Source organism: Bactrocera latifrons, unplaced genomic scaffold, assembly GCF_001853355.1.
Source record: "Bactrocera latifrons isolate USDA-ARS-PBARC rearing strain unplaced genomic scaffold, ASM185335v1 scaffold_465, whole genome shotgun sequence".
Lineage (NCBI taxonomy): Eukaryota > Metazoa > Arthropoda > Insecta > Diptera > Tephritidae > Bactrocera > Bactrocera latifrons.
Window position 1 is genome coordinate 21,537 of NW_017537118.1, and position 10,231 is coordinate 31,767.

A 10,231-nucleotide genomic window follows, 5' to 3' on the forward strand; every position below is an offset into this window, starting at 1 on the left:
TTCTCTAACAATACTTTTCGCATTATTTCTTTTAAATTTGACTTTTCTGTTACAACAATATGTGATTGACACTTATTGTGTACAATTTTTATAAAAAACCTTTCATTTTCGCCATATCGAAGATATATTTGATTTTTGAAATAATTAATGGATTTCTCTGTAAAAAAAAATGTATTTTAAATTATCTTCCTGCACACTGTGAACCGTTCCGTCCGTGGACCATGTCTCTAATTGTTCTTCACTATTATTGTTTTGTCCAATAAATAGCTTCAATATTACACTTATTTTAAATTCGAACGTAATGCCCTTTTGACTTATGCGCGCCGAAATTTACTCTCGCGGCTTTTTTTAACAATAGTTTTATTTTTCTTTTAAATCCCGAAATTTTCTTTTAGGTTTTTCTTTGCACACGCTCTTAAATTTCTTTTCCAGAAAAAACTACGCGTGGTTCGCTTCCGACTGCGCCAGTTAAGTATGTTAAGCGAGTTCTTTATTTCAGCAATTCAAAAATCGAACTGAACTATTCTAGTTACATTGAAATGCACATAGCCTACTTAAAGCGAATAGCGGGTGGAGTGGACGAGATGATAATTATTGCAATAGGAGATGGGAGACAAGGAGAAATAGAGATTAAGTGTTGGGAAGCCTACGGAATATGGTGTGTAGAGTGAGGGGAATAACTGGTTACATAACAATATACAATATTATTATATAATATTACTAATACATGTATATAATATTACTTATCTGCTTAATAAATTTAAATAGAGGAATTTCAGCGAATTGTCTTATCATCACATGGCAGCGCTCCATTTTGTCGTAATTTTTGGTAAACAAATGGGATTAAAACGAGTGTAAAATTTAATTTTTAAAATGCAATTTTTTAGGTAAAAAACCTGCTAAAAGTGTAAGATATGGAGTTATTTACAAGTTTATAGTGTAATTTAATTAATTTGAAGTGAAAAATGTGAATAAAGTGTGTTTAATGTGGTGAAGTAGCGTTTTGCGAATTTTTCAACTTTAAGGTCAAATATGTCCTAAATATATTTATATATTTTTTAATCAGGAGGACTTCCTCTTTCCAAAGAAATCGGAATTGTGCCTTTTATATCCAAAACTCAAATTTTAATTATAAAAATATATATGTATCGTCACCTAAAATACAAAACAATGTATAATCAAAAATAAATGGAAATCGCTGGCAGATATAATAACTAAAATGTATCCATTTTAAAGCGAAAACTCAAATTTTGTTTCAATATGAGTGCATGATAACCAAAAAATATAAACACTTTAACCACTTTATATTATACAAAAACTCAATATATTTTTTATTTTTAACTCAGAAAGTAGTACTACGAGAACGTGCTTCAGTCACCCCGGATATTCGCTCTGCCAGGGTTATTGTTTTAAAGCGCGGCCGAAAGAGAAGGATAGTATAAAATTGTAATAGGTAAATAAAAATGTTATATTACAATCAGATAAATATTATAATATTATTACACGATTTTACTTATCTGTGTTTATTCAATATATAAATCACATATTCATATATTCATATATGTATGTACAGTCAAACCTGGATAAGTGAGAACTGGATTAGTGAGAAAACTCTATAAGTCAGAGTAATAGCTAGGACCCGTCATTTTAAGCTTCCAAAAGCTCTATTAGTGAGAAACAAAAACCTCTGTAAGGAGAGTCGTTTTTGCCTCATAGACCTCCGTAAGTGAGACTGCTACTTATCTGGTCTCTATAAGCGAGAGACGAACTTTATTTACAAGTTTAACATCTGAAATTTTATGACTCATTCTTAAATTTTGTGAAACTTCCGACCTTTGTTTTTTCATTTTTAGTTCCGCGAAATAGAATAGGCACAATATTCTATTTCGTGGAACTAAAAATGTTGTTACTCTATGGCATTCTTTTCGAATGGACACGTGTCCTGTTTACCGTCTTGTCAATTGCAAAGGAAAGTTCTGGTCTGCATCATGTCAAATGTTGTGGACATCATGCATATAATTTTATCATATTACATATACATACATATTTACTACATTCACACTTTCTGTGACCTGTTATTGCTGCGTACCTCTATAAGAGAGAAACACTGCACATGTATGTATGGGCATTAGCGAGAAACTCGGGTTAGTGAGAAACCTCTTTAAGCAAGAATAAGATTGTGCTATCTTGAACTCTCGCTTATACAGGTTTGACTGTATATGGAAAAGTGTTCACATATTAAATTTTAGCTTGAAAAATCTTCTTAATCGTTTTTTTAGAGTTAATAAAGAAAAAAGAATCACTCGAAAGTACAAACAAAGAAAACGCTGTGAAACGCTGAAAATCCTTCACTTTTGGTTTTTAAGGTGTGGCAAAACTGGTTTTCCTCGTTAATATATAGAATTTTAAATGACCAAAACCATTGGTTTTCGGAAAGTGCAAAAGAACAGCTGGTACGACGAGGAGATCGATCACAACACGTGCGGGATGGGATAGATACCGAGAGTTGAAGAGGGAAGCGAGACGCATTTTCAGACAGAAAAAGAAAGAGGCCAAAATGCGTGAGTACGAATAGCTTGATAAGCTGGCCGACAGGGGTAATGCTCGAAAATTGTACGAAAAAATGCGGCGGCTTACAAAAGGTTTCAAGACCGGAGCATTCTCCTGTAGAACCCCCAAAGGTGATCTAGTCACCGATGCCCAGAGCATACTTACATTATGGAAGTTTCGTAAGCGTTTCATTAATTTTGTAATTAAATAATGGCATGAAGAAAAAAATAATTAATATTAATATAAAGTTTTCTCAACACCTGAAGGTATTTCCCGCTTATGATCTTTGTTAACTGCGAGCGCATAAATATTTGGTTACAATCGAACTTTTTCCGAACTATATATTGTAACCTTTTTATTACTTATAATTATAAAATCACATGTATGATTAAAAGTGAAGCTGTCATATACCCAGGTCTTTATTTGGACAGAAGACTCAATTGAAAAAGACATATAAAAAATAAATTGAAGCAACTCAAATTTAAAACCAGAAAAATGTACTGGCTTTTAGTCTTGAAAATACTAGTCAATCCTTAAACGAGTATGGGCGTATACAAACATTGAACTCCTGTAAAGATATCAATCTAAGACTTAAAGAAGCATTGTAAGTGCTCCTTGGTTTGTAAGAAACTTCGAAATCCACAAAGACTTAAATGTAGATTTTGTTAAAGACGAAATCAGCAAAGCATGTCGAAGATACCTTGATAGACGTTCAAATCATGAAAACTTACTGGCAATAAATCTACTGGACAACAGTATGGATGTTAGACGCTTAAAAAGAACTCACGATTTGGACCTTCCAGATAGATTTTAATTAGTTTTAAAATTAATTTTTTTTTAGCAAATTATATTAATGAAGAATATATTGATTAGTCTGAATGAAGCCCAATCAATCTTCTTAAGGTGGTTATATTTATAAGTATATTCCATTCACTCTTCGGTAGGAGGGACAGCGTGTTTTTGAGTTGAGTAATTTTTTTTTTTTTTTTTTTTTTTTTTTTTTTTTTTTTTTTTTTTTTTTTTTTTTTTTTAAGAAGTGGGTTTAATAACTAATTTTCAAATGAAAGATGTCATGAAAGGATTGGACGGAGTAAAACAAGAGTAATGAACTTAACAGCGCCCACTTCAATGCGTAATCTCATAACTCTGTTCCAGTTATTTCATATACATACAACTATGGACAGAGATTTAGCGCACTTGCTTTCATAATTAGACATATTACTGTTACTTGCAAGAAAGCGATATTTCCATAAATTTGTTATAAGTAGATCACTACTGAGCAACACCAAAAGCTTCGTCAGCATCGGGAAAGACCTCTTCGAGCCGTTCGATACCAAACGAGGTTTCAGACAAGGCGACTCTCTTTCGTGTGATTTCTTCAACCTATTTCTGGAGAAAATATTTCGAGCTGCAGAACTAAACCGAGAAGGTACAATCTTCTATAACAGTGTATAGCTGCTGGTGTATGCTGATGATATTGTTATCATAAGCCTTAACAACCGCGCCGTTAGTTCTGTTTTCTCCAGAATGGATAAGGCAGCGAAACAAATAGATCTAGTGGGGAACTAGGTCAAGACAAAATATGTCCTGTCATCAAACAAACAGCCGTCGCAATCGCGAATTGGCACCCACGTGATTGTTGACAGTCATAACTTCGAAGTTGTAGATAATTTCGTCTACCTTGAAACCAGAATTAACATCAACAACAACCTCACCCTCAAAATCCAACGCAGAATATCTCTTGTCAACAGGTGCTACTTCGGACTAGGTAGCAATTGAGAAGTTAAGACCCCTCTCGATCAACAAAAACAAAACTCTATAAATCTCATTATTCCCTTCCTGCTGTATGGTACAGAGGCATGGACGATGACAACATCTGATGAGTCGATGTTGCGAGTTTTCGAGAGAAAAGTTCTGCTAAAGATTTATGGTCCTCCGCGTTGGCAACGGCGAATATCGCATTCAATGGAACGAAGAGCTGTATGAGATATATAACGATATTGACATAGTTCAGCTAATCAGACAGAGGCTACGCTGGCTAGGTCATGTTGTCCGAATGGACGAAAATACTCCAGCTCTGAAAGTATTCGACGAAAGAGTACCTGCGGGGGGAAGCAGAGGAAAACCTACACTCGCTGGAAAGACCAGGTGGAGAAGGTGCGTGGCAAATAACCGTTATCATTCCTCCTTAGATACCGTTAATTTGTTTTTGTTAAATTTCGTAAAAAATTCATTGGCCAATGATTTAGCGCACTTATAGTATTCGGTAATTAGTTTTGTTTATTTTATATTTATTTAACAAATAAACGCTTTCAGTTGTGAAGTTGTATTAAAAGTTAATTTTATTACAAATTTTAATAAAATGGCAAAAGTAAAATAGTGTTAATTTGGAAAAAAAACAAGAATTATGTGGGACCTTTACTAAAAGGTGCAAACCAAGTAAAAATTGCTACTATGGTGCAAAATGGTGTACAATGCCATCAAAAACCACCACCTTGCAAAAGAACCCACCGCGAGGATAAAATAATTGCTAGAAAATGTAAAGCTGATCCTTCGATATCCTCACTTTTATTAATGGCCGAAGTAGGCTAGTGCTAAGACGTTTAAAGGAAAGTCAAGAAGTCAATGCAAGATATTCCAAAAAGACCGTAAAGCACGATGGAGGAAATTTAAAAGTTTGGGGGTCGTTTCATGGCTTTTATTTGGACCACTACTTAAGATAGAAGAGAATATGGATAAATTTGCTTATCTTAATATAAATACTAAATAATATAATGCAGCCCTATACCAATGAGATTATGCCAGCAAATTGCATCCTTATGCACGATAACGATCCCTAGCATAATAAAAAACCGGCTTATGCAAGAAAAAATTTCAGTTCTATATTGGCCGGCGCAAGGCCAGATCTAAACCCAATCGTAAACTTGTGGAATGAAGTTATTTACAAATTGCAACGAACTTTGGGCAGGAGTAGGGGAAGTATGGAAGTCTATTCCTTTTAACAGATGCAAAGGTTAATAGAGAGCTTTACCATGGATTACAGGGATAATGGGATGCCCAGCGTTTTTTATAACATTTTCCATTATGGCCAGATCGCACCAAATAAGAATTTTTGGACATTTTAAATTAAAATACCCAGCATTTATTACGATTGCAAATTATTATATAATATATTGAACTTTTAATATATGGCGAAACTACTTAATTAAATTTTATAATTTTATGGTTTATTAAAACAACTGACTTTCGATATTTCAATACTTATTAAGGTGAATTAAGCCTGTTAGTTCTCAATTAATAAATGGTTTCAATCATTTGTAATAGAAAATTAATTCTATTATGCATCAAATTACAAAACGTTTCATGATATATATTTAAATTTCGCATTTTCTTTGATTTTCATTGTTTTAAATTTTTATTAGCGATCTTGAACGGCCGTGATAAATTCCTCCGTTCACATATATTTTTGGTATAATTTCAATCTGGTCGTTCCAGTCATTCCAATTGCAAAACGTCAAAACCTACTCAATCCAGTCAACTGTCAAAGTTCGGTAGGTGAGCGGCTCTCACATTTCCAGTGACAGGAGTTGGAGATCTCTTTATCTTTGATGGATAATATGATACGAGACTCTTTGATTCGAGAGAGAGCTGTCAAAACTCGCATTTTTTATAACATTTATCAATGATGCCACTGTTCAAAAATATTTGACTGGGTATTTAATAAATTATACAAAACACTAAATTAAACACTTTGAAAATGCATACATATATAAACGCTAAAATGCAAAATCATTAATTAATTTACATAAACATTTATTTTGCCAAAATATGTTCGCACAGTTCAATGAAATTTAATTTCACACTAATTTCGTCAGGTAATTATAGCGCTTTACTTCTGGCATCCTGCCTTTTCTGAAATCAACTGTCAGAAATTCCCTGATCTCCATCGCTGACAAATAATCAGGGGAAAAGAGAGCCAATGCTAAAGTTTCGTATAATATAATAATATTATCCATGGCTTGACACGCAGCTGTGATGCGGTGATTAAAAATAATATTAGGTTGTCAAAAAAAGTCTTCCGGTATTTTTGCGGTATTTTTATTGAATTTTCAATTGTTCATAAAATTTTTTTTGATGAGTCATGCCCAGTTCTTGACCAATGTTACGGCTACTATGCCGGTCTCTTTCGACCAATTCAGCGATATTATCGCAATTTTCGACGACAGGCCTTCCGGAGCGTGGGCATCTTCGAACACCTCTACACCAGAACGAAAACGTTAAAACCATCGTTGTGCGGTGGAAATGGAAACTGTATCGCGTTCATAAACTGCACAAATTTTATTGGCGACTTGAGATGCTTTTTTGGATTTATCGTAGTAGTATTGTAAAATTACTTAAAAGACACGACAATCAATCAAACACGTGTTAGCGCGTGAAATGAGCTTTCCAAAAAGGTATAGCATGACCCGATGCGATAAAACTAGAACTACGCGCTCTCAGCGCTAACTAGCGAGAATACCGCAAGCCTATTTTGACAACCTAATATTTACGTAATAATACTAAGGTCAAATAATTATATCCGCAATACTTCAACTTTAATTTTTAACAAGTAAGGAAGAGCTAAGTTCGCATGCCACTGAACATTTTATACTCTTGAAACTTAAAAGAATCAAAGCCAGGGAAATACTTTATGGTGTGAAGCGTCAACCTGAGGATCGAAATCCAAGCAATTTTATATATGCATATACTATACCTGTACTCATACTGGCCTGTACTGGCAGAAATATATGATTTGTTAGAAAAACGAAAACTATTACATGTAGTATATATTGGGGTAGGATCAACAAGCATATAACATACTAAAAAACTAATTAAATAGAGTAAAGTCAGGCGTATGTTCGAAAACCCTAATATTAGTTAAATGTAGTCCAGCTTTCGCTCAAATTTATCTATTTTAGGCACTAAGTGCATTATTCATGCAAAGTTTAATCCCGTTATATTAGTTGCTTCTTAATTTGGTCTTGTCCTACCATTCCGGCGGTAAATATTTGAATCTCTGGCGCATTTAGTTATTGCCGTTATATGGGGAGCGAACGAGGTTTCATTCGTTTTTACACTGTAGGTAGGAGTTTTTGTAATGTCCTGCGAATTTGTTTATTGCAGCTCTAGTCGTAGAAGAGATATATATTACAATTAACATATTAGAGGGCGGGGCCACGCCCTCTTTTTTTAAACTTTTTTCGCATAGGTGCTCTGGCCACTGCAATCCCCTGTGCCAAATATGAGTTTTATATTTTAATTTTGTGCTTATGTTATGTATGTATGTCAATATTACATTCCATTGGAAATCGGCTACGTACTACCTCTAGCTTTCGTATGCTTAAAATTAGGATTTTTTAACTCCGGTTATCTGTTAGTTAGTTAGAATTTAAGTGTTGAGTTCTAAAACTGCTCAGCTAAAGAAAAGAAAATATTGACAGCTAAGATAATATTTTATGCAGCTTTTTTAATGTTGAAATGATTCGTTTAGTTCAAAATTTATTTTGGACGATTCTAAAATATTAAATTTTATCTTTTGACAAGATTAATTACTATAAGTTAATCCACTAGTAGTTTCACTTAGAAATATTGCCAAGCATTTCACTGCGATATGTAAGAAGAGCTCATTGCTCTTCAGATGATGTGGTTGCACTTTTCATAATCATCCGCATGCAATTTATTTATCGGATATGCTTCTGGACTGCTTTTGTTGCTACTGTGGGAATTCCATTGGATTTATTTTTGTACAGTAGACAGATTTCTGGCCGACGAAAATAAAGCCAAGAAGACAAATTAAGAAAGCGAAGTTTTTAAGAGACAACACACAGTTACTAGAATCACTTCATACTGCACAAAAAAAAAAAATTAGGAACAAACAGCTATGTAGAAAAATCGGAAGCTATACGTAGCCAACAAATACACGCACTCTAAGTCGTCGGCGTATGTTTTCGACATTTAAAGCGGTCGCTTAAACTTATCCGTCTCAGTAAGATCTCTGTTGCCTCAGTTGACTGTTTTTGACATCAATAATCTTTTCCTGTTTTGTAAAAGACAAACAATTGTTGAATGGCAACCACCAATTCTAGCTGCTATTTCCGGAAATCACTTTTTTGCACCTTATGCCAATATGCGAATTTCTTGGTTACGCGTTAATTTCTTCGGATCATTTGGCATTTGACGCAACTTTTCAAATACTCAACCAAAACAAAACTATAACTGAACCGTGTTTAACCTAATTTCATAAAAAATAATTAATTAGTGGCAATTAAATCGAGTATTTTTTTTTAACCTCAGTTATACAGCTGAAGATAGTCTATAAAAGCGGTGAAGCATTTTTATTGCCCACTTTGTATATGTAGCTCCGTATCTATCTCGATACAAAGAGTGTAGAGTAATTTAGGGTATTGTGATATAGGCATACTTTTTTCGATGACTAATCTACATTTTGAAGAGGAAACTAGTTTAATTTCTATTAATGCGATAGGTTCAGGCTTTTCCCAACATATTCTGAAATAGTATTGCGTTTTGTTCAGTTTTGAGGAAGATATTTGTTTAAAACTATAAAAAGTCGAAAACGTCGGTTTGTAAAAATAGGGTGGTAATGTGATATACACCATCGGCTAATATGATATATCGTACCAAATTACCCAAACCATTCCCAAAAAATTATGGTTTTTATTTAATTAAATTAATACATTTATTTAAAGCAAAAATTCATATATTATATTTTATATAAAAAATAAACAAAACAAAATGATATTATAAACGAAACAAATAAAAATTCAATAAAGTATGTAAGCATTTGTAATAGTTGGTATACATAGTAAAATATTTGAAAAGTCATTCACAAGACTCGCAAACGAATATTGCCTGACGTTTAGGGAGGCATTTGCTATGTGCCCAAACTAAGTCGCATTGCAAGCATGGAGTCCAAGTCATTACTTCCTCATCTGCCCCAAAGGTTTTATTGCAAAAAGCGCAGTCGGTATCCTTAGTAGGAGGAATTTCTGCCCAACATTTCTCGTCTGAACTGGGTAATATCAAACTTGTATCTGACTCGCTTGATGCACTTTTCCTAGTCTGCTTTAACCGTTGTATTTTCCCAACTACTTTACCCGGCATTAATGCCCGCTTCACGTTTTTCTTCTTTTTGCGGTTTTCAGCATTTTTGATGCTTGCTTCCAACGCTGCCTTATATGGTGATGTTGTAAGTATTGTCGCTTCTGAACGCTTACCTCTCGAGCTAGTTTTCTGTATCAGCTTAGGTGGAGGTGAGATCTCCCATGGCGTGATTAAGTGCTGCATGGCTGCTTTACTTGTGCTAACGTTGTTTTTCATGAATAAAATCGGTTTCCTTAAACTTGTTCTTATCAAATGGATAAATCCCAGTACATTTGAACCCATTCATCTCTATTTGCGCAGTTTGAACTTTCAGATAAGCTTTTGCAAAGAGTTCTACAACATCGAATTGTGTCACCTTTCGGCCTTCTTCACGTCTAAATAGTCTTATTTCCTCATTATAGTAAGTTTTAAGAGGTTCCATAAAGGATTTGTTCAAAGGTTGCATTTTATGCGTACAATGGGGTGGCAAGGATGAAATTATAACGCCATTTTCACGAGCTTTATCAAGAACCTCAATATT